Raw genomic sequence first — 21,085 nt, 5'->3', positions numbered from 1 at the left:
GATACTTTGTCCGGATATTCAGAGCGGGAGAGCGGCCGTTCGATTACGCAACCCTCGAAGGTCTCTCTCGAACGACTCGGAGAGAGACAAGTTACTCCCAACCGCGACACCTTTTTTCCTCTTCTTTTTGACGTCGTACCTACGATAAAATGTCGTCTAGAACTCCAACGAGGCCTCGCGTTTTTCTTCTTTCTTTTTTTGCTATCTATTAGAGCTTTTTAAAATGTGATTCATTTGAGAAAAATGCGCGCAGTTCAGATCGGAATTCTGAGAGTACTGACGTGCAAATGAGGGCATTTTTTCTGCGGGTGAGCGAATATGGATGGCTTGGTATCGAAGAGCACTGTGTCCTCCCTCCGTTTCATCTTATGTTCGAGCGCAGTCAACGCTACGATCCGGTCGAGCCAATTAAGCGCTACTAAAAGTGCTTCCTCGCGGTACTATCATGACCTCAACCAATCACACGCAGTGAAATGGCCCGTGATACTGTGTTCCTGCGCCTGACTGACTTAGCGGGTGATAGGGAGCGCACAAAGAGCACCATGACAATGCATTTTTGGAGCTACATGATGAGTCCCCTCGTATTGTAGAGTCGGCTGCGATCGGTCTTGATGCGAAACGGAGTACGGCTTTAACCGTGTTACGAGACCTTCGCTGCTTCGCCGTGCAGTGAACAGGCTGACGCCGCGCTATAGGGAGTATTCACAGGAGGCAATACTTGTGGGTGCTTTTTAGAGCGCATGCTCAGAGCGAGCTCCCATAAATAGGGCGCTAAGACCGGCAATCTTGATGGTGCGGAATGCACGCGGCGAAAGAACTGTGGAAGCTCGGCGTCAGCACGCGCTCAGTCGCGCACACAGCTATGGCCGCCAGTGAATACTCCCTATTGGAATCTAGCCACTATTAGCGCGTCCCCTATACCTTGTTCCCGCGAGACTTCGGTCCGAGAAAAGGTTTATCTAATGCCGCTTTAAAGTTAGAATATTATATGCCGCATGTACAATGCTGGGATTTCCCTGAAAAGAAAGCTGTGAAGAAAGCTTGATGAGGCCACGGTGTCGTCACCAAGCGACGACAACGATGAGGGAAAGAAAACACAAATACTTAATTCAATGAACATCGTTCCCTCTGCTGTACTAAAAGTCGAATAGGTATTATTATTAAATCGGTACTCAAACTTCCGTGTGTAGAACAAGACGTGTTCAAATGTACTAAAACGTTGATGCTTATCGAGAAAATAATAAACTCTCCAAACTTTAAACTTTAAATTTAACGAGATTTTAATTGACATACTACAAAAGAGGCGTGGGAAATGCCTAGTATATAAACAATTTCTAAACCAATTAAATATAATGATCGCAGCTAGAACCGGTCGTCAATGTGTCAGTAGCAATGTTGCGAAATTGTCACTACGGAGGTGGAATGATTCCGGAATCATTACGAACTTCCACGACCCTGGAAGGGAATGGGAATAGAATGGCGTCCGCGCTGGAAGCGTTGAATGGGGAATGAAATTAGATGCCTTTTGCCAGGAATAGGTTGAAAATAATATAGGCTCTTCTCTTATGAGAGCATTTGAACTTTCTCTGGCTTTTGATACAGCATCATTAGACTTATGGTGTCTGACGGCATGATCGTCTGACCCGCTCATGCTTCTTAAAGGAGGAAATTGGCGACTCCAGTGAAGCGACAAAGACTGAAAAGTTGTCAGATAAGATGATGTCACTGGAACCGCGAGACACAACAAAGCGGCATGTTACCTGTGCGATTACAACTCAGGTATAGGCCATCAGGCAGTCACATACGCTGTCAGCCTTTCTCGAATACGGTGCGCCTTATCTCAGAGGAGTGTGAAGAGCTTATACGTTCCATATATGGCTCACGTTTTAATGACACTCAGAGCCGCTAGCTGATTCTGAAACGCGTCCCCAAAGCCGCTAGCTTTGGGAATTCCTTTTGCACACTTTTGGAGTCGTCTATGCGTTTCGAAAACGTCCGCTTTATGCTACTATTTGCCGGCAACACAATGTCGCTCGCTGGCAAGATCAATTTGTTTTAAGTTTCAGACTAGAAGTAATTGAATAAAACGGTTTAGCCATTTCAGGAGTAGGAATGTGTCCGTGTCTCTCTTCCTATGGTTTTAAATGAATGGAATAACCGGAAACTGTAGTTCCCAGGAATGTAGGTTCTCATTCCACAACACTCGCTAACAAAAAAAAAAGGGGTGTTGCATTTAGAAATAAGGGTTATGGCACAGGCTAACTGGTGAAAATTAATATTCGAAGGGGGGAAAAAAAGAAAAACGAGGCAGCGGGAAAGGTAGGGACAAACACAAGGAAGTCTCAAAACGCAGCTGCCTATTTTTTTATTTAACATCAGCCACCTACTTTGCACAGCATGCCTTTGTGCCGCCCATACATTTTCGAAGTGCTGAGATTTCAACCCCAACCAAACGCCAAACTCAAAGGACCTCTTGAACTCATTGCCTTAAAAGATCGTCCAAAGTATGTTACACACCTGTCGTGCGTCCTTAAAATGCTGTGCGGCTGCATTTTTAGGCGCTGAAGACTTTATTTTTTGGAGACCAAGGCGGGTCTAACAGGGATAAGGTACTTGAACTGATCCGGATCGATGTTCTTTTTCCTGAGGCACCAACCGATGAGGCAAGCCCTTTTCCTGAGTTGGCAAAGCAGAAGGCCCAACTTTCTCAGAAGAATCCAGATATACGCATCTAACGACGCTGGGGGGATGAGTTCTGCAAAAAAAGAAACTGATCATGACTCAAAACCTGCATTAGGCAGAATTAGAGAAATAAGGGTTACGGCGCAGGCTAGCTGGTGAACGTTCATATTTTTTTTAAAACCGAGACAGTGGAAAAGGCGGATAAAAACACAGCGAAGTCTCAAAACGCAGCTGCCTTTAAACATGGCAACTGCGTTTTGAGACTTCGTTGTGTTTGTCCTTTCTTTTTCCCCTGTTTCGTTTTTTTTTTTTTGTCTTTTTCTTTAAATATGGCTGTTGCATTTTTTCCTTTTGACTAAAATTAAGTGTCTTATTACTTTCTTTACTAAGTAAAGGCAACCCACAGGCATGACGAAGCACGTTTCATATCAACAAAATGTCGTCTTTCAGTGCCCCACCATTTGTATGCTAAAACCTGCACCGTCACGATGTCGGCCCTTCAAAGATTTTTCGTACTTGAATGAAGCGCGAAATGCGCTTTCCATTTGGCAACGTCATTTTCGCGCTTTGATGACAGACGTAGTCAGCGCTCGTTTTTAGATGGATTCTCTTGTGGACCACAGCATCGTTTTTCATTTTCCTCCCGTGACGAATATTGTTGGCGCGAGTTATGCGTTCGTCGAGAAGTTTAAACGAAGTAATATAAACAATTAAATAATAAGTACTTGTCAATGAGACGGTACTGCTGTCAGGTAGAACTGCCCTATTGTTTTCTTTTCAAAATAAACAAGACAAGGGGCAGACATCATCTAGACGGAAGTGCGAATGAACGAAGATAAGGGTTGGCATTCCGGTATTAACGCCATTATATGAAGTCAGTTATAATTTACACACCAGACTTAAGGTATTAATGACCTCCATCAGAAATATCAAAATTCACAGTTTTGCTTAGATACTCTCGTAATCAAAAGACTGCTGCCGTCAGTAGTTTTGAGTGCGTTCAAGGTAGGTGAACGTTGAGGGCAAGGGGGCTGGCAACAGTTTGTGAGTTATCGATAGGTTCGATGTGGCCGCTGCTCTCGGTGAACCCGCATTGTCGTACGGGATCGAAGACGTCCCTTCGATAAGAGGGGCCGAATAAGAGAGATATTCGAATCGTGTCGAGTGAAAGTGTAAGCCGCTTACTAAGGATACTATCAGTATGTACACTGTCTCTGTTTACAACTCCCCCTCTTCCTCCTAATGATGTACGTACAACAACGATAGCGACAACGCCGAGTATACTTTACAGATTCCCGAATACATTTTTGTACTTGGCCGTACCTGGAGATCCTGGCTGGCAAGGGTGTGGAGGATGCTCCGCAGGCTAGAGGAGTCTAAATACAGAGTTTCACAATTCCCGCGAAAACTTGGATTCGCCAAAGACGTGTAAGACACGTTGTAGCGCGAGCCCCGGAGAATCCGCGAGCATCGAAATAAAACGTGTTTTTTTTTTGTTGTTGTTTTTAACGCGCGCACACTGCGAAAGCAGGAACGAGGAGGCGGCATCTCGCCTCTCCACATCTATAATTCTAGAGGACGCATTCATTTTACCCGTCTACCCTTTTCTTGTTCACGCTGTTTATTTTCCTCGCTCTTTGATGCGCGCCTCACTCATGAATAATGTAGTGGGAAGGATTCTTGTTTCAGCGCACTCTCGGGCGCAGGTCCCAGGTTCTCTATTTTTCACCGTCCGGGGGCGCTCGCAAACGACGCTGCGTACACAGGGAGCTGCGCCAGGGAGTGCAACAACAGAGACACTTCTGTGTCCAGGATGCGGTGCCCGCCAAAGGAGAAGCCACATTGTGCCCCTTTCCCCCTTATTCATCTTTTTTTTATGCTCTTAGTTTTGCGTCGTTGTCGTCGTCCGCCTTGGCTTTATCCAGAACGAGCGGCTCGGCTGCGACTTGGCTCGGCTTCTTTTTGTTCGGACATAAAGCCGCAGTCGTAGGCAACCTTTTTGCCTCGCGGTGGATGGCGTCGAGACAAATAAAAGCTGCTGCGATTGAGATACGCGACACCATCCAATTCGATGAATACTGCCCAGCATGGTTTCCCCTTTTTCTGTTTTCTGAGTTTGGTAGTTCCATCTCTCAGTGTCGGCCTTTGGGTGTCCCAAGTTTGCGACATTATAATTCCTTCTCCGCTTGCCCCGCTCCTCGCTCGAGAATAAATGGCGATATCGGCTAAGAAAAGCCTTAGATTGCTTAGGAATGGTAGAAACTTTGCTAGACATCTGTTTTAAAGCTCGTCTAGTTCATTTATCAATAAAATCGATTAACTGCCACCTCTATTCTGACTGACACGAGAGAAGGTTCATGCCTCGGCTTAGGTAAACTGTTCAATTCTTGTATAGCATGTGACAGATAAGACCTCTAGTCTTCTTTGAGACTCACTAATGAAGCCAGCATGTTGTGTTCAATTCTGTATTGTTTATATAATTAGTAACGTACATAGCTTGACCGTCTTAGAAAAAACAAACGATTGCTGTTGCTGTTTGTGTGTGCGTGCGTGTGCGTGCTTGTGTGTGTGTGTGTGCGTGCTTGTGTGTGTGTGTCTATGTGCGTGCGCGCGTGTGTGTGATTGAACCTATTTGACCCGAACGAGTGACGCGAAGTTCTCATTCGAAAAACCAACCTACATGGTAAACTTTGTCCACCACTTAGGTACGTTGATATCCTGCCTGGGTAAACACGAAAACGTGTTGTTTTCGCGCTAAGGTACAGGTCCTTTGTTTAGCACGAAGGACGTGTGCCTCGTAGGGACGTCCAGACGTACGATACGTAAGCTCCAAAATCTTCGTTTAATATTCGCGTAACAACATGCATCGAAAACCCGGAGAAATCGTAACGTTCACTTCACACTTCGTTACCTTTATATACGAAGCAAGTTCTGTTCGCTGAACGCTTTCCTTCGACTTGCCGTATCGTTTGAATGTGTAGCAAAACTTGAAGTCTAATTTGAGGAAATGTGCGGCAATATTACTGTTACTCGAAGGTTTGCCTCGAGGGTTGCTTTTAAAAAGCGGACTCGGCGTATATATAATAGACCGTTTTCGGAAGTCCATCAGGCAACACTGGCGGTGGTTATTTCTTGGGCACAGAGCGTGCGATTGAATGCATGGAGGTAGAAAGCTTCTGGCGGTGACATAACATCACCAGTGGTGAAGCCAGAAGTGTGAAGGAACACGCCCCCAACGATGACCAAACCCGCAGCTGTTTTGGTCACCTTCGGGTGCCCGGGTGACCAATATTGATACGAGGTCGGCCGAGCTCACGCAGAACGCTGACGTAGCCCTCGTATTCGATATGAGTGCCCAAGCAATGGCGGACTGGCGCAGCAGTTACTACATGGTGCACATTTTTCAAAGTAGTCAATGGTCGTGTACAAGACGGCCAATTGGAGCGTGTTTTTCGATATAGCACTCTCTTAATTATCCACCGATCCAACCGCTCCCTTTTTGACGGTGCTGCGTAGTCAGGCAGGAATTCCTAGAATTTTTGGCCAACTGCCCGCTATGATAAAACCATTACGAGTTGCTCGCAATGCGAGAGTATTATTACGGTTACACGCTTTGACGTCCAACAGCTTCGCCAACGAAAAGAATAATAAAAATATATCGTTAATTTTATATTGCAAATTACGTTCGCGTCTAGTTTAATTGTAGTCTCATTGAACCGCTATTAAAATAAGTATGCCTTACTGCCGTTTGTGTACTCGAGATCCGGCAGCTGGCGCGAATATTGCCTGTTTTATTTCTCCCTCTTTGGACAAATAACCACATTCCTCTTGTTCGCCATACATTTTTGCCGTCGCAACTTAGTTATGCGCGTTAAAGGACCAAAGTTAGCAGTCGTACTTCACGAGTCAGGTTACCATTCAACGACGGAGACATATTTCCATTTTAAGCGCACCGATCTCCCGCTGTGTAAACATAGGTCAGTACTATACATTCTAGGTGGTGACCATTTTCGAACTCCATTATCAAAATAATCGGGGTATTACTTTCACGTTTGTCACGTCACTTCCAGAACGTGTAAAATATATTTTCCATCGTCTCGAGGTCTGCGCCAAAACTAGCAAAATGTATTTTTTTGCGAGATGGTTTTTACCGTCGGAATATAGGGCAAAGTGAGCCTTTTGTGCCTACGCAGTTTTTCAGCGAGGATGACCGAACTCTCTCGAGTTCAATGATTCTATAATTGCGAGCAACAAAAAAAACAAAAGCTGCGCTCATTTTGGCATTCGCCGTCGAACGTATCGGTACGAATCTTTAAGCACTTCGATTCTTTTATATACGACTGAGTATAGCAGCGAACGCGACCACACTGTGCGTTTGCGTTAGCGTTGCGTGTTGCGCACTGCGCGTGCGCGGAGCCCGAAATGCAGTCTCGGATCGGCGCACGGCGACAACGCGCGCGCGCAGCACGAAGCACGCAACGGAAACGCACAACGCTCGCGTTCGCTCCTACGCGCAGTACTCTCCAACGTAAGTGCAAAGTGGCCTCATGGTAGTGAAAAATTACCGAGGATCGCAGCCAACGCTACGACCCGCTACAGTCATTCGAGTCAGGGCACTCTCGTTGTTCGTCCGTTTGCCCGGATAAACCTAGTCAAGCACAAAAAAGGATCGCGCCACATTTTTTTGTACATGATTTTTTTAGACGGTAATAGCAAAGGCAGAAAAACGATGATCGCCATGACGATACGCTTTTGGGGCGATTGACTCCATCGGCGTGGGCTGCGGCCGAGCTTAATGGGAAACCAAGTACCATGGATCCGTCGTCACACATCGCTCGCCAATGCGCACGTTGCCGGGTATTAATTTATGATGAGCATCGCAACAGTGTTACCATCGCAGCAGGGCTCTCTCGCGGATGCTGCCTCACTCCCATTATACAAGCTCCGGACAACCGGGGAAAAGTAATGGCGAGACGAGGAGGTGGCAATTTTCGTTTAATTTAATAGCGACGGCTGATCAGGACTGTTCTTTGGCTGCGGCCTCGTTAGGTATTTCTTTCATCTTCTAATTGGCAGATACCTTGTTTTTTTAAAGTATCGTTTCTTTCTTTTTTCTTGTTTGTTTGTACGCTTACTTTACTTATTTATATTGAATTGACTTTACGTCTTAAGAGCTAACGCGGGAGCGGACGGGGGTAACTTTATTTTTTAAATCTTCTTCCTGGCCACCCCAGCTCAAGTTCTGGCTGGAACGAGCAATCGTGTTACCATAACGACAACCAATGGCGTGCGCCGAAATTTATACCGACCCATTAACTTATTTTACGTACGATTTCTTTTTTAATTGTCTCTAGCGACGACATTTTAATTCGACACTGAGAAGCGAGTCACAGCGAGCTTAAGAAGTGGGGTACCTCCCGAGCATTTTATTATTCCCTCTCAGCAGTCACATAGCCAGGGGGGGGGGTGGGGTTCGGGCCCCCTCCTCCGTCGAAGTCCGAACCTGCACTTCGACGGAGGGGGGGGGGGGGGGGGGGGGGGGCATGGGCCCGGGCCCCCTCCTCCCCGAAATTTTTTATTTTGATGGGACCTCCTCTCTCCCTTATCTACCTCATACAGCACTTTGTCACAAGTGCCCCCCTTCCCCCCCCCCCCCCCCCCGAAACAAAATCCTGGCTACGTGCCTGCTTCTCAGCCAATCAGGTTGTAGCTTATTAACACCGAAGAACGAATCACCAAGCCCGCATCGTGAACATGAAAGCCTGCCTTTGTTGGGCTGTCAGTGACTGCAAAGGAAATAGCTCTGACTCGAGGTCAGCCAACAACTGTGGACCGTCAAATGCTAAACTTCAAACAATTAGAAAGAGGGGAAACATAGGGGACGACACAGATGGGACAATATTTCGGTTTTAGTTCAGATTGATAGATTGTAGCGTCTGTGTCGACCTCTATGTTTCTCCTCTTTCTAGTAATTTAGAAGCCACCAACACGCTCAAACAGCACGAGCTAAATTTCGGACTTACACATTTAATAAGTAATTTCCGCGTTCATAACGTTCACATTGGTGGTCTAACCTCTAACACCTTTAACGATTTGAAGTTGTATTTTTGGACACATGTTTTCAAAGTATGCGATTCTCCTTAAGTTTTGCGCGCTTTTCCACGTACGTAACTATCATTTTGCACCTTTGTTTTTCTAGTATGTAGATTGTTTTTCGTATACTTTTCAGCAAGTTCGTTGTTGACCGTTGTAGGGGCCTCAGGCTTTGTGAAGCTACACGCTGCATCATTTATCACTCGGATCTCCCTGATCGATGCAAAATAAAGTCGTTATTATTATTATTAATCTTAGCTTAGCCTTGCAAGCGTCGAACTGGATATTGGGGACACGGGAGTAGTTTCCATATCGCTCGTCTTGGCACGCGATACCGTTATTTTGAAGCTTTTATTTTCGGGAGTCACGCAACCACGGTCAAATGAAAACAAATGCTACAACGATGGGTTCCTTCTTGCGTGCCAAAAAAGGTTAAATTTCTTTCTTTTTTTACGGTTGACTCCGAGCTATTGAAAGGGCGACAGAGAACATCAACACAATAGAGCAGCTGTTTCGACAGGCAACTCCAAAATAATTTCGGAGAAACCGCTCTATGTGTTCTCTAATTGACGTCATGGACGATAGAGCGACACCGCCCCATATTTAAAGAGCGAAATTTGAGATAGTCGGTACATAAATTTTGATTTGCCTCGCGAATGGCCTTACCGCGTTAGCCAGACCCGCGAAAGAGGTACAACAATAAGACCTCTTCGGTAGCAGGGCCGGCTCTTTCGCGTCAGCAAGAATAGACCAGCGCAGAGTACTGGAAAGACAGGAGTGCCAGGCGAAGGCTCATGCTGAGCTCGGGTCCGAACTGTGTCGAGTTCTGCCGCGTGTACGTCACAAAAAATAAGAAAAAAAAAAACACTCCGATCTTTTTTCCTAGGAGCATTTGACTTCTTTCCATAACATTTCAGACGAGTGAAAAATGTCACTGGGCCATGAGCGCGTGCGCCATGCTCACAAGGCGTGCCCAGCAGACCAAAGATGGGAACTCGCGGAATGCTATGATTAGAACGGTTTCTAGACTAATTGGCGGACATTGGCTCGTAGCGGAGGACGCACTCTGCGCCTGCGTGGCCCCTGATAACTTCGTTGCGGTTCGACCTCTCGCAGGAAGAGGAGCGGGCGCCTTCCCTCGCGTCAGTTTCAATCTGCGAACACTGGCTCTCTCCCGAAGCCCGCGTTGGCTCCTTCAATTTGTTCGCGTTTTGCGCGCGTGCATCCGTGCGACCGCGCGATTGTTCGTGCGTGCCGAGCGTGCACAGAGCGGGAGGCGCCGAGAGCTTGGGTTGCGCGGTAGCGATGCCCCGGCCGACCGCGCCGACCGTCCGATCGGCCGCCGTCGGAGGCTTCCCGAAGCATGGACACCGCGGGCGCTTCTTGTACCCTCCCGAATCCGTGCGCGAGCGCACGACGTATTTATTTTACCTCGTTATTTCACAAACCCGACGCGCTCCGCATTATCTGGCCGTGTAATGGTTCCTAAGTGGGAAGTGCCGCTTCTTTGGTTTTCTTCTTCGGAGATGGTCTCGGGCGAGATTCGTGACGCACGCAGAGTTCGTCTTCGGGAGCCGCCCCGGAAAGCTGGCTGACTCGCAACGCTGCTACCGGAACGGCCGTGACCGCGTACTCGAGTCAAATTGCGCCAACTTGAATTCACCGAAAAACGTGAGCCCAATCGCGTTAGCCTCGCGATTGACATAATTCATTCGATCGACGCAGCGCGATTCAAACGGTGATTCTCTACAAGTGATCCTCTTGAAACTACGAAGATGCGGCACTTTGCCAAAATACTCGGGTTCCTCTAAAGGGTAAACGGTGATTTCGGGTGGACCAGTTCCTTCTGAAACACGAACGCTTCCCTTCCCGCTGTGGTCATAATGGTAGGCATATTTATTTTGACTCGAGAGAGCGGCTGCGTTGCAGAATGGCGAGTCTCCCATACCACGAAGGCCCGCGGCGCTGCGTCCAATGATGATGAAATGGCATTGCGCAGATGGAAACAAAATGGTGATGGCTTAGATGGAGTTTGTGGACAAGGGGGAAAAAAAAAACGTCACTGCGATGTGAGTCGTTCAGTGCGAGTTCTTTTGTAAGTATTCAATTGCTCGTTTTAGAATGTATCTGTTCGATATAAGTTGATGACGTAATTGGCTAAACATCACAAAAATATTTTGCGAGAAGGACAGAGGACAAGCAGAAGTACAAGCGCTTATCCTGTCCAGTCTTCTACTTGATCATTGTATTTCGAGCTAACAGTTTCTGAGTATTTGTCCACCTTGTTTAAATCTGAAGAGCGGTAATTTAAGTAGGGTAAGAAATAAATACATATGTAAGACCTCTCCTTTGAGATACGAGTCGTATCTCGTAAGAGGAAATAGCAGAGAACGCAATGCGAACAAATGAACATGACTTGTGATCTCATTGTAAGTTGTTGCCCGTTGCAGTTCGTACAAAGTCTTTCGTGGTGCAAATAGGGGCTGCCAAATTTAGATCAACGCTAAATTGGCGTTGTTAGTACGCTTTATCGTTGTATGATATATACTCCACAATATTGTGGACCGATATTTTCTTACGACTGCGAGGAACATACAATCAGAAAATGACAGCTTGGAGAAGATCATCCTTCCACTTGTATTCGCTGCGTTAAAAGCAATCTTACGATCATTTCCGGACATCCGAAATGTACAAGAGGTACAAACTCTCCTAACGATGGAACCTCTGATTACCCTTGCATCACGGGGATTCCAAACTCAACCTTATGAATAAGTCATATGAAACAACTGCCATATTTCAATGGAATGCAAACGGATTACGCTCAAAAAGCGGTGACTTCCGTCATTTCATTGCCCAATACCAATTTCCTATTTTAGCTCTCTCAGAGGCCAGAGTAAATGATGATTTTTGTCTTTCAAATTATGTAACATACAAATCACAGCGTTTAAATGGACTTAGCCGAGCCATGCTCTGTGTACGCAAGGACCTGCCCTCATCTCTAGTGGCCTCATCTGACGACTGCGACGCACCGGAGTATGTTACTTGCAAAGTTCTATTCGGGCGTGTAAGTGTGTGCTTGTCAAGCGTTTACATCGAACCTGGTGCCAGTGTATCGTTTTCTTCTGTTTTAAAAACCCTAAGTGAGCCCTATATTGTATGTGGTGACTTTAACGCCCACAACACAATATGGGGAAATGATCACACGGATGCGAGAGGGCGTTCGATTGAAAACATTATGGACAAATTCGATATTACCCTACTTAACGACGGCTCACCAACATTCCTGAGAGGTCACGATTATTCGAGTTGCCTGGACTTGACTATGTGCTCACGTGAATTTGCGTTCGGCATAACCTGGAGAACGGATACTGAAACTAGGAGAAGTGATCACCTACCGATTCTCGTGCATCACCCCAAACTTTTGCGCTCCAAAAATCGTCGACTAATTTCATACACAAACTGGAAGGCGTTTCGCCATTTCAACACGGCAAATATTAATCAAGTGGCAACAATTGACAACTTCGCAGAATGTGTCAGCAGCAACCTCAAAAGAGTGACCCGAAAACTTCCCGTTCCGCAAGGTCACACAGGTATAAACGGAGAATATGAACGGCTGCGGGCCATACGCCGCAGGTCAGAACGTCGATATAGAAGAACTGGAAGTCTTGAGCTTTATAAGGAAGCCCAACGCATCCACGGACTTATGCGCAGAGAATTACAAAAACTGGCTACAAAAAACTGGCGAGGAATGTGCGGAACATTGACTCCATTCACTCCGATACCCAAAGTATGGATAATTCTACGCAGCCTGCAGCTCCCTGTTATCCAGAAAACACCATTTCGCGCTTTGGCTGTTGCACGCGGTGTACTTGAAATGACCGTGGCCGACGAGTTTTGTAAATTGCTCTCAAAACCAGGAGAAGCGGCCAACAGCTCTGAGCACAAATTATCTTGCACTTATGCTGAAACCAGTTTCAAAAGGCACAGCTCAGAAGCTAATGTACAACTGGACAGCATGTATACCATGGGAGAAATGAAAACCGCACTTCGGACAACAAGAAAACGCACCGCCCCTGGTCCAGATGGTGTAACGTATGGAGCGCTCGCTAATCTTGGACCAACAGCAACGGACGTATTGTTGCAATTCTTCAATTGCATTTGGGAAGACGAAATTCTTCCTGAATGCTGGAAGATCGCACAAGTTGTTCCGATATTGAAGCCAGGAAAATCACCGTTGTCCGTGGAGTCTTTTCGTCCAGTCAGCCTCACCAGTTGTATAGGCAAGCTGATGGAAAAGCTTGTGAACGAAAGACTTCAATGGTGGCTTGAGGTCAACGACGTTCTTCCATACCAAATGACCGGATTCCGACGCCACCGCTGTACCATGGACAGTGTCATAGACCTAGTGACTTCTGTGGAACATGAAAAAACTCTGGGAAACGTCACCATCGCCATATTCTTAGATATCCGCCGTGCATTTGACACAGTAAGTCACATTCATGTGCTTGAAGGACTGCTAAATCTTGGGGTAAGAGGTAGAATGATTCGGTGGATCGCTAACTTTCTAAAAAATATGAAAATCTTTGTCCTTACATTAGATGGAAAAAGCAAAGACCATGACATGCCTCATGGAGTCCCACAAGGCAGTGTCTTAAGTCCGACATTATTTAATGCCGTCATGTCCCAGCTCTCCAAATTGCTGCCATCGTGTCTCAACTTTTCCATATACGCGGATGACATCTGTATTTGGGCTTCGAGCTCTTCTATACAAATACTTCAAGCACAGTTGCAGAACGGCCTAGATATCATTGAAAAGTTTCTAAAAGAACGCGGAATGGATTTATCGGTAGAAAAATCTGTCGTTCTGCCGTTTACGCGGAAACGTATAGAAGAATTTAAACTTGTTTCGCATGGTCGAAACCTTGAAATGGTTCGTGAACATCGATTTCTAGGAATAACACTTGACCAATCACTCACATGGACGAAACATGTAAATGCGCTAGAGACCAGAATTAATAGAGTTATTCATGCCCTGCGCTGCATAGCAGGCACGAAGTGGGGAGCCTCAACATCGGCAATGCTCCAATTGCACGGCGCGCTCGTGCGTCAAGCAATCACTTACTCACTTCCAATCCTTCTTGGGCTTTCGAAGACTCTGGACAACCGACTACACTACTTGTTGGCACGTAGCCTAAGAGTGTGCTTAGGTGTCCCCCGCGCTACATCCGGCGTCCTTGTCATAGCTGAAGCTAGAGAATTACCTATTTCAGTTCTCCGGAACCAAGAGACATGCAGGCACCTTCTACGTATCACTTCACAGCATCGCCACCACCCACTTGCGAACCTCGTTCAAGAAAGATATGGAGCGCGTTTACATAGGTCCTTAGCACTATGCGAAGCCATATGCCCACCGTTTGAATACTGGAAATATGAAAACAGCTGTGCACCTTGGACCATTACAGTTCCTCACATTCAAACCAACATACCAAACATTGAGAAAAAATCGGCTGTGTCCGGTGTCGTAGCTGCACAACTGACGTTATCCCACCTCTCGTCATTTCGGGATTCTAGCTTGATTTACACAGATGGATCAACCACAGAGACGGGCTCTGCCTCTGGTTTTACGATTCCAGATTTAAATGTAAAAGTGTGCAATCGTCTCTCCCACCAAACCTCCTCCACGTCTTCAGAACTTCATGGCATCTTGTCAGCTCTTTATTTTATAAAAGAAACCTACGAAACAAGAAGATGGGTCATTTGTACAGATTCGAAAGCAGCTCTAGAATCCCTACGAAACGTAAACACACGAAGTATAAATGCAAAGTTCGTTTACAGAATTTTACAGGAAACATCGTTGCTTAAAAGCGCCGGACATGACATAAAATTACAGTGGGTGCCCGGACACAGTGGCGTACCTGGCAACGTGGAAGCCGACAGACTCGCCGCCCTGGGACATGACTGCAAAGAAGCCCAACTGATCCCGATATCACGAACTGACCTGAGGTCTCTACTCCGCAAGTCCAGTGAAAACTTATGTAAAGCTTCCTGGTTTGATGAGCACTCAAAGAACTCTCTTCTCTTCTCCATTGATCCTCACCTGAATTTTCCAGCAGACACCATTTTACCACGGCATCTGGACACATTGCTTCATAGACTTCGTCTAAATGTTGCCTTCACGAAAAAATTCTTGCACAAAATATCACGAGCGTCATCCCCTGAATGTCCCTGTGGACAAGCAGATGAAGATGTCGAACATCTGATTATTCATTGTGTCCGATTTTCAAGACAACGCAAGCGACTTGAACAGCGATTACGCTTCATGGAAAATCGACCGTTTACTCTCTCGAAAGTGCTTGGACCATGGCCCAGTCCGGCCCTTCAAAGAAAGGCGTTAAATGCTGTGCGCGACTTTATCGTCGAAAGCGACATGACTTGTACGTACTAACTCGGAACGTTGCCTGGGGTGCGCAACTACGTACCATACGGTGTAGCATCGTTACTTCTGTGCGCGTGAGTGTGGTTTATATGCCCATCCGTATGTATATATGAGTACACAGCTTTCAGGGTATTTTTAACTTGAACTATACATCCTAAGTGGCCCTCAAGTGTATATATTACCAAGACCAATCAACCGTAGTGGAGTAGCCGGCACTGAATAGACAGTGCCAACATCTCCACAAAACCCTACATTTAATAAAGAAGAAGATATTTTCTTCTTATGTTGAATTTAAGTCGCGGATATCGAACTATGTGAACCATGTGTATTTTTAAAGATATCTGAAGATAATGAAATACCTCAAAGTGCATTTGAGTTTTCTACCTAAATATTACTTTTTAATTATTAATTGAAAAAATTGACGTATATTTTTGTTGACAGGCGTTTCACCCGTTTACGTCCGATCAGATTTCAGTTATACGTATAAAGTGTTTTTCTCGCTGTCGGCATTCGCGGAGCTTTCCTCAGTGAGTGACTTTCCGAATTGTCGGGGGAAAAGCGCTGGCATTTTATAGTTGCTGTCTTTTCTCTGCTCAAAGCTGGATGCTATGAAGGAACGCCATCTTATCCCCACCATATAGCAGACTGGGTGGAGAAAATAGGGCCAAAGCTTACTGTTAGCCTTAGTTACGAAGACACATAGGCGGAGAAGGCCACGGCTGACTTCCGGTCCCAGTCAGGAAGCAAGGTGGTGTAAGTTGTGAAGATGGGCGAGTCGGTGCCTGATCAGAGAACAAGGAGGGGGTTGTGTTGGGTTGTGAGGATATTTACACAGCGTGTAGTTGGTCAGCAATTAAAGTTGCGACGAGTCACACGCTGTAGATGAGCAATTTAGCCAGTGCAGTACAACCGCTAGCCTGGGGTCTTTAACGTGCACCACGCAGTAGTGATACACGACCGCACGCCGGTTCGATGCTCATCCAGATCGAAACGGGCAGGGGTGGGGCTCGAACCCATGAGGGAGAACAAAGAAACAAGTAGAAGACACATACAAACATAGCGCTGCGTTTGTCTGTCTTTCAATTGTTCCTGTGTTCATTTTTGCGCTGTTTTTATTTCTCTGAAGTAAGGTGGCTGTTTCATGAATTAGTATAGGTGAATTTATGGTGGTTTTGCGAAAACATGATTCATATTCAAGTAGAGTGTGTATACAAAGGGCGAAGACAGAGAAAAGAAGCTTCTGTCTTTGAGAGATGAGCTCGAGTCAGTGAACAGAAGGCGGTAGCCAGTCTGCTCAGCGGGCACCGTGTTCGCAGCTAGCGGCAAAGGAACTCTGTGAGTGATGAGTCACCCTCTCCAGTCAGGTGAAGCCAGCCTACTCGCACAGGATCTGTGCCATTTCTATCGACCCCTAAACAGGCACCGACAGAATGCTGAGCATGAAAGTTTAGAGACAGGTTTTCCAACTTTTTCGACAACTTGCGAGCGGCGGATATATGACCGCAGGTTCGATCACGTGCTCCAGCTCCTATTTCCACTAAGCCAAAAACCTAGCATTCCAGGTGCATAGTCAAACAAGGTAAACATTTCTCCACAAAATTAATAAATACGACTTCTCGCTGGATGCTGCCATTTGAAATCATGCGCACCTCTTTAGATGTCTGCTGAGCTCGGCGCTTTCGATGTGCCATTGTACCTCGACATTTTCGCGCCAATTCTCGCTAACCCCTGTTGGTGTATATGCGCGTTGAGCTTTTCCGCTAAATTTGTCTACCGAGTGGTGACGGACAGGCGCCCATAATCCCGCGTTTTTTTTTTTTTTTTTTTTCTAGCACGGGGTTTTCAAGCGCACGCTCTAGTATATTGTGTGCACAGAAATATTGAAGTTAGTCTGGACGTTTTCGGATACTTTCTTCAACCCGTTCGGTGATCCCTCTCACCTCCTTTTCCAATACCTTTCCTCTTCTAGCCGTACGCAAAGCCACCACACCTTCGTGTATAAAAGCGAGTGAGGGATCTTTTAAAGCGTGTTAGGCGCACCTACGGTACGTGAGTGGTGCGCGTCTGGTCCCCTCTAGTGTTTCCTTGTCCCTTCTACGTTGATCTCTAAGATCTGAAAACCTTCGAATACCAAAAGGGAGAGACCACCGGCAAAAAATTTTAGCGCTTCTGTAAACTAAACGCCGTAGACTTCTGCTTACCGATTAAACACGCCCACGTGGTTTGGGTTTCCTTCCGTCGTAAGCGCAAAAAGTGCTTTCTTTGGAACCTTACCAACGCGTGCACTTCACCTTGCTCGTGAAATTGAAACATTGAGAACACGTTCCTGGAGATTTCGGCAACACTGGCAGTTGCGGGCAGAGACTTACCTTCGAAACTCTGCAGTGTTGTGGGCCAGTACACGCCCAAGAAATAATCTTGTCATTTGTGAAGGATCACGAGAAATCAAGATCTCTTCCTAAAATATGCACCCTTTGAGCGTGCCAAAAACACTTTCTTGATTTCTGGTACTGTAGAAAGTATACAGTGTCTTTTAAAGCTGTAGCATCATAGGGCCAACCAACCTCAGGACGAAACGGGAGGTCGGTCAGTCCATAACCGCTAAATAATATTGAAACAAAACGGTAACCGGCCCCTGGAATCGAACCCCGGTCACCGTCTTGAATATTGTAAGCGCTGCTGACTGAAGTATGCACCGAACACGCAGGAACGGAAAGAGCAGAAGCAGGTGGTGTAGAAAGAGCGCGCGGATCGAGGAAATGGCAGGAAAGCGCGCTCCCCCTCTCTTGGTGACCTACAAGATATCAACGCAAAGGCTTTGTATTGGGGAAGCGCACGCAGCGTCACAAAGGGACAATGGTGTGACGGAATTTATTTCTATACAAAACCCTGCCCTATAGGCGCCACCCGAACTAAAAGCGCCACCCACCCTATAAAGCTATCGCATTTAAACCCGTTCGGCAAAAGGGCCAAACATGTATCCAATTTGTTTTTTACGTTTTACAGATTGCTTTTAAACGCTGCAAGAACTGCACAAATGCGCTCTGTCCAGGTTAGTTGTACGGCCAGGAGGGCATGTTATAAACGACTACTTGTCACACCTAAGTTTGTTTATTAACTAAACATTTGTAAATACTTTTAATTCGCAAGGATAAATCTATGGTTTAATTACAAACTGCCGAGCATCATCAAAAACTTCACAATCAGTCAATTTTTGAAAATTTTGAAGCGTGTACGAAGTTCGGTGGTGCGCTAACGTTACCACTCCGGCAACGAACCCGAGTCTGTGGGTGCGAAACTCTAACCCCGCGGTTTTTCTGTTGCTCATCATCCGCCTTTTCACGTCGCCAGCTTTGCGCCTGTTGCACTGGTCGAAACTTTGGCGCCCAACCTTGCTTTTCACGCGCTTCAAATCATTCTAAAATGTACTGACTTATTTATTTTCGATGACGCTCAGCAAGTTTCTTATTGTAGTCGTATGTTTATTTTTAGTAATTGAAAAGTTAAATACACAATTTAGTTAATATCTGACTTATCATGCCGATTATCTTCCTATATTATGTCCCCCTGATCGTATAACTCACCTGCCCGGACAGGCTCAGTGTAGCTTTCACGCTACTTTTAAGACAAATTTATTGAGACTAAAAAACCTGTATAGTATTTTGGTTAATTTAACACTGACCCTATTTCCTTATCCACCTAGCTGTTTCTAGAGTGTATAGCAGCATGTTTGAGGCAATGTTATTCAATGTTTAAAATACGGAGTGACCGCGCGTTTTGCGATTTGTATCTTGAGGGATGGAGAAGTTGTCGTGTGTCACCGTATTTACTGCACATCTTGAACGCAAAACGTTAAACTCCTGAAAGGAGCCAACACGTGCGCCGGCGCACACGCGCATCTAAACACGCAAGTTCACCGACAAACACTTACTGTTATGCACAGACACAAGAGCACGTGCTCGTGCACAATGCATTCCCCCTATGGAAAGCCGGCCGCAGAGGGCGAAGGAATAGAAACACGCGAACAGCGTTGCGTTCCAGGTCAGGAGCGAAGCAAGCGGCTGAAACCCGTTGCTGTTGTTGTAATGAGAACGAAGAAGCCGTGAGGCGCCTCCTCGTAGCGTTTTGGCGCAGACGCATGACAAGCCCCGTCGTGCTTTCTGGTTAACTCCCCCAGGGATTATTCTCCCAGCTCGCGGTGAAGCACGGTCGTGAGTAACTGAGACAATTCTCGGCTAAGGCAACTGCCTAATGGGTTCTTTGAGCGCGCCACGTCTTTTCGGCTGTGCTGGTGCCGAGAAAAGCATGCGCCTCCGGCTAACGCAGAAAAACCGCAGCAACCGTCTCCTTTTTTTTTTCCGTTGTTGTTTTTTTCGGCTGTAGAGATGAGCTTTGTGGCGGGGCCCATTTTCTTTTTCACCCTTTCTGGCTGGCTTCTCTTCTTTATCGTTCCTTCGGAGGAGTCAACGAGACGGGGTCAAGCGAGACGTGCAGAAAAGGGCAGCTACTGTAGCGGCTACCGCTTAGCCTGAGCCGGATTACAAAGAAAGAAACGAAAAGCGCCGGTGCTCGCCGGAAGCTTCTTCTCGTGTCAGCTCTGGCGGCTACAAACTGGTTAGGAGAACGATAATATGTTTCCGTATTTTTTTTCGGTCTTGATTAGACGGGGCTCGTGTTCGCTCGTTTTGTACTACCTTCTTTGAAAGGATACTGATATGTGGCCGTTCGCACGTGCAGTGAGTCCCACCGTGCCTCGGGAATAAAAATAAATATTTGCGGTGAGAAGCTCGCTAGGGGCGCTTCTGTCTTCCTCGCTACGGGCAGTGCACGTGCGACCCACGCGGTTATGTTTTAATTTTCGTAGTGCATAGAAGCTTGGCATTGCACGCGCTTACACCGGCGGAGGAAGTTCAAGCATCCTCACTCCGGGTTGCGAAAACATTCTACCAGGCGCCGATACCGAAACTTCTCGCCGCGAATAGCGACTCGAAACGATTTTTGTAGAAGATCACTGTCAGCGCGCGCGAAATGCGATAGCGACGGTTCTGTGCAGCATTATTGGAAACACGAGCGTGAGCACGCCACTTTATGCCGAGTGTGCTTTTGCAAAACGTATTTTGCGTTGGCTACGGTCGCGTTTCAGCTAGTTTGATTGGGCTGCCCGCGGCTCTGCACTATCTTACCAGCTATAGACACCACGATGTTACTCGCAGGAGCGAGCGCGTAGCCTGGCTAACGAGTGCTTATGCCGGAAGAGACAGTCGCTGACGGCAGAATGCATAGTGACTTCCAAGAATCAAATACCGACCAGATAATCCCCGTAGCGTGAAAATTTAAAAAAAAAAAGCCCCGCGTTTGTTAAGCTTTCAGGGAAGAAACGCACGGCCTGTCGCGCTCACGCATTCGTTCTTGTCTACCATCGGCTACGCAGGGACGTTGCCACGCCCTACCTTCGTTAAGCTGTCAGTGAAGCTCCTCCCCAGCTCTGCCCACTGGCACATATATCCGGCGTCGCGTATGCGACTGGTGAACGACCAAAACAGTTTGCTGACCTGTGCTCCGTTTTATTTTAAGTGTGGGCGTAGACGAAGCTACAAGAGCGGGCTCCGGGCTTTCAGCGTCCCTGCCAAGCACGCGCGCTCGTGCAGTGTAAGCACTGTTCAGCATCACATGATCGCGCTTGTAGCATCGGCGGCGCCTAGACTTGAGCTGAGACGAAGTATGGTTACGGCTTTTTATTGCCCGTCAAGTTTACTTCACCTCTTTCTTTAAAGCACTGCAGAGAAGTGCCATTGCGGGTTTTAGGACGGGTACCTCGTTTCGGTTCTGTCGAAACCTGTTAATCCATTTTCGACCTCTTGAGTACGAATGTTG

General features: G+C 46.6%; 1 protein-coding gene across 2 annotated transcripts in view; it reads left to right on the top strand.

Annotated features, from left to right (window-relative positions):
- Positions 1–21,085, top strand: part of LOC8053863 (protein trachealess) — a 521,715-nt gene that overhangs the window by 142,537 nt on the left and 358,093 nt on the right. The gene's annotated exons all lie outside the window — the stretch shown is intronic.

Source organism: Ixodes scapularis, unplaced genomic scaffold (genome assembly GCF_016920785.2).
Source record: "Ixodes scapularis isolate PalLabHiFi unplaced genomic scaffold, ASM1692078v2 PGA_scaffold10__122_contigs__length_95168666, whole genome shotgun sequence".
NCBI classification, from domain to species: domain Eukaryota; kingdom Metazoa; phylum Arthropoda; class Arachnida; order Ixodida; family Ixodidae; genus Ixodes; species Ixodes scapularis.
Note: the sequence above shows the minus strand (reverse complement) of the source record. Positions and strands in the feature narration are given on the sequence as shown.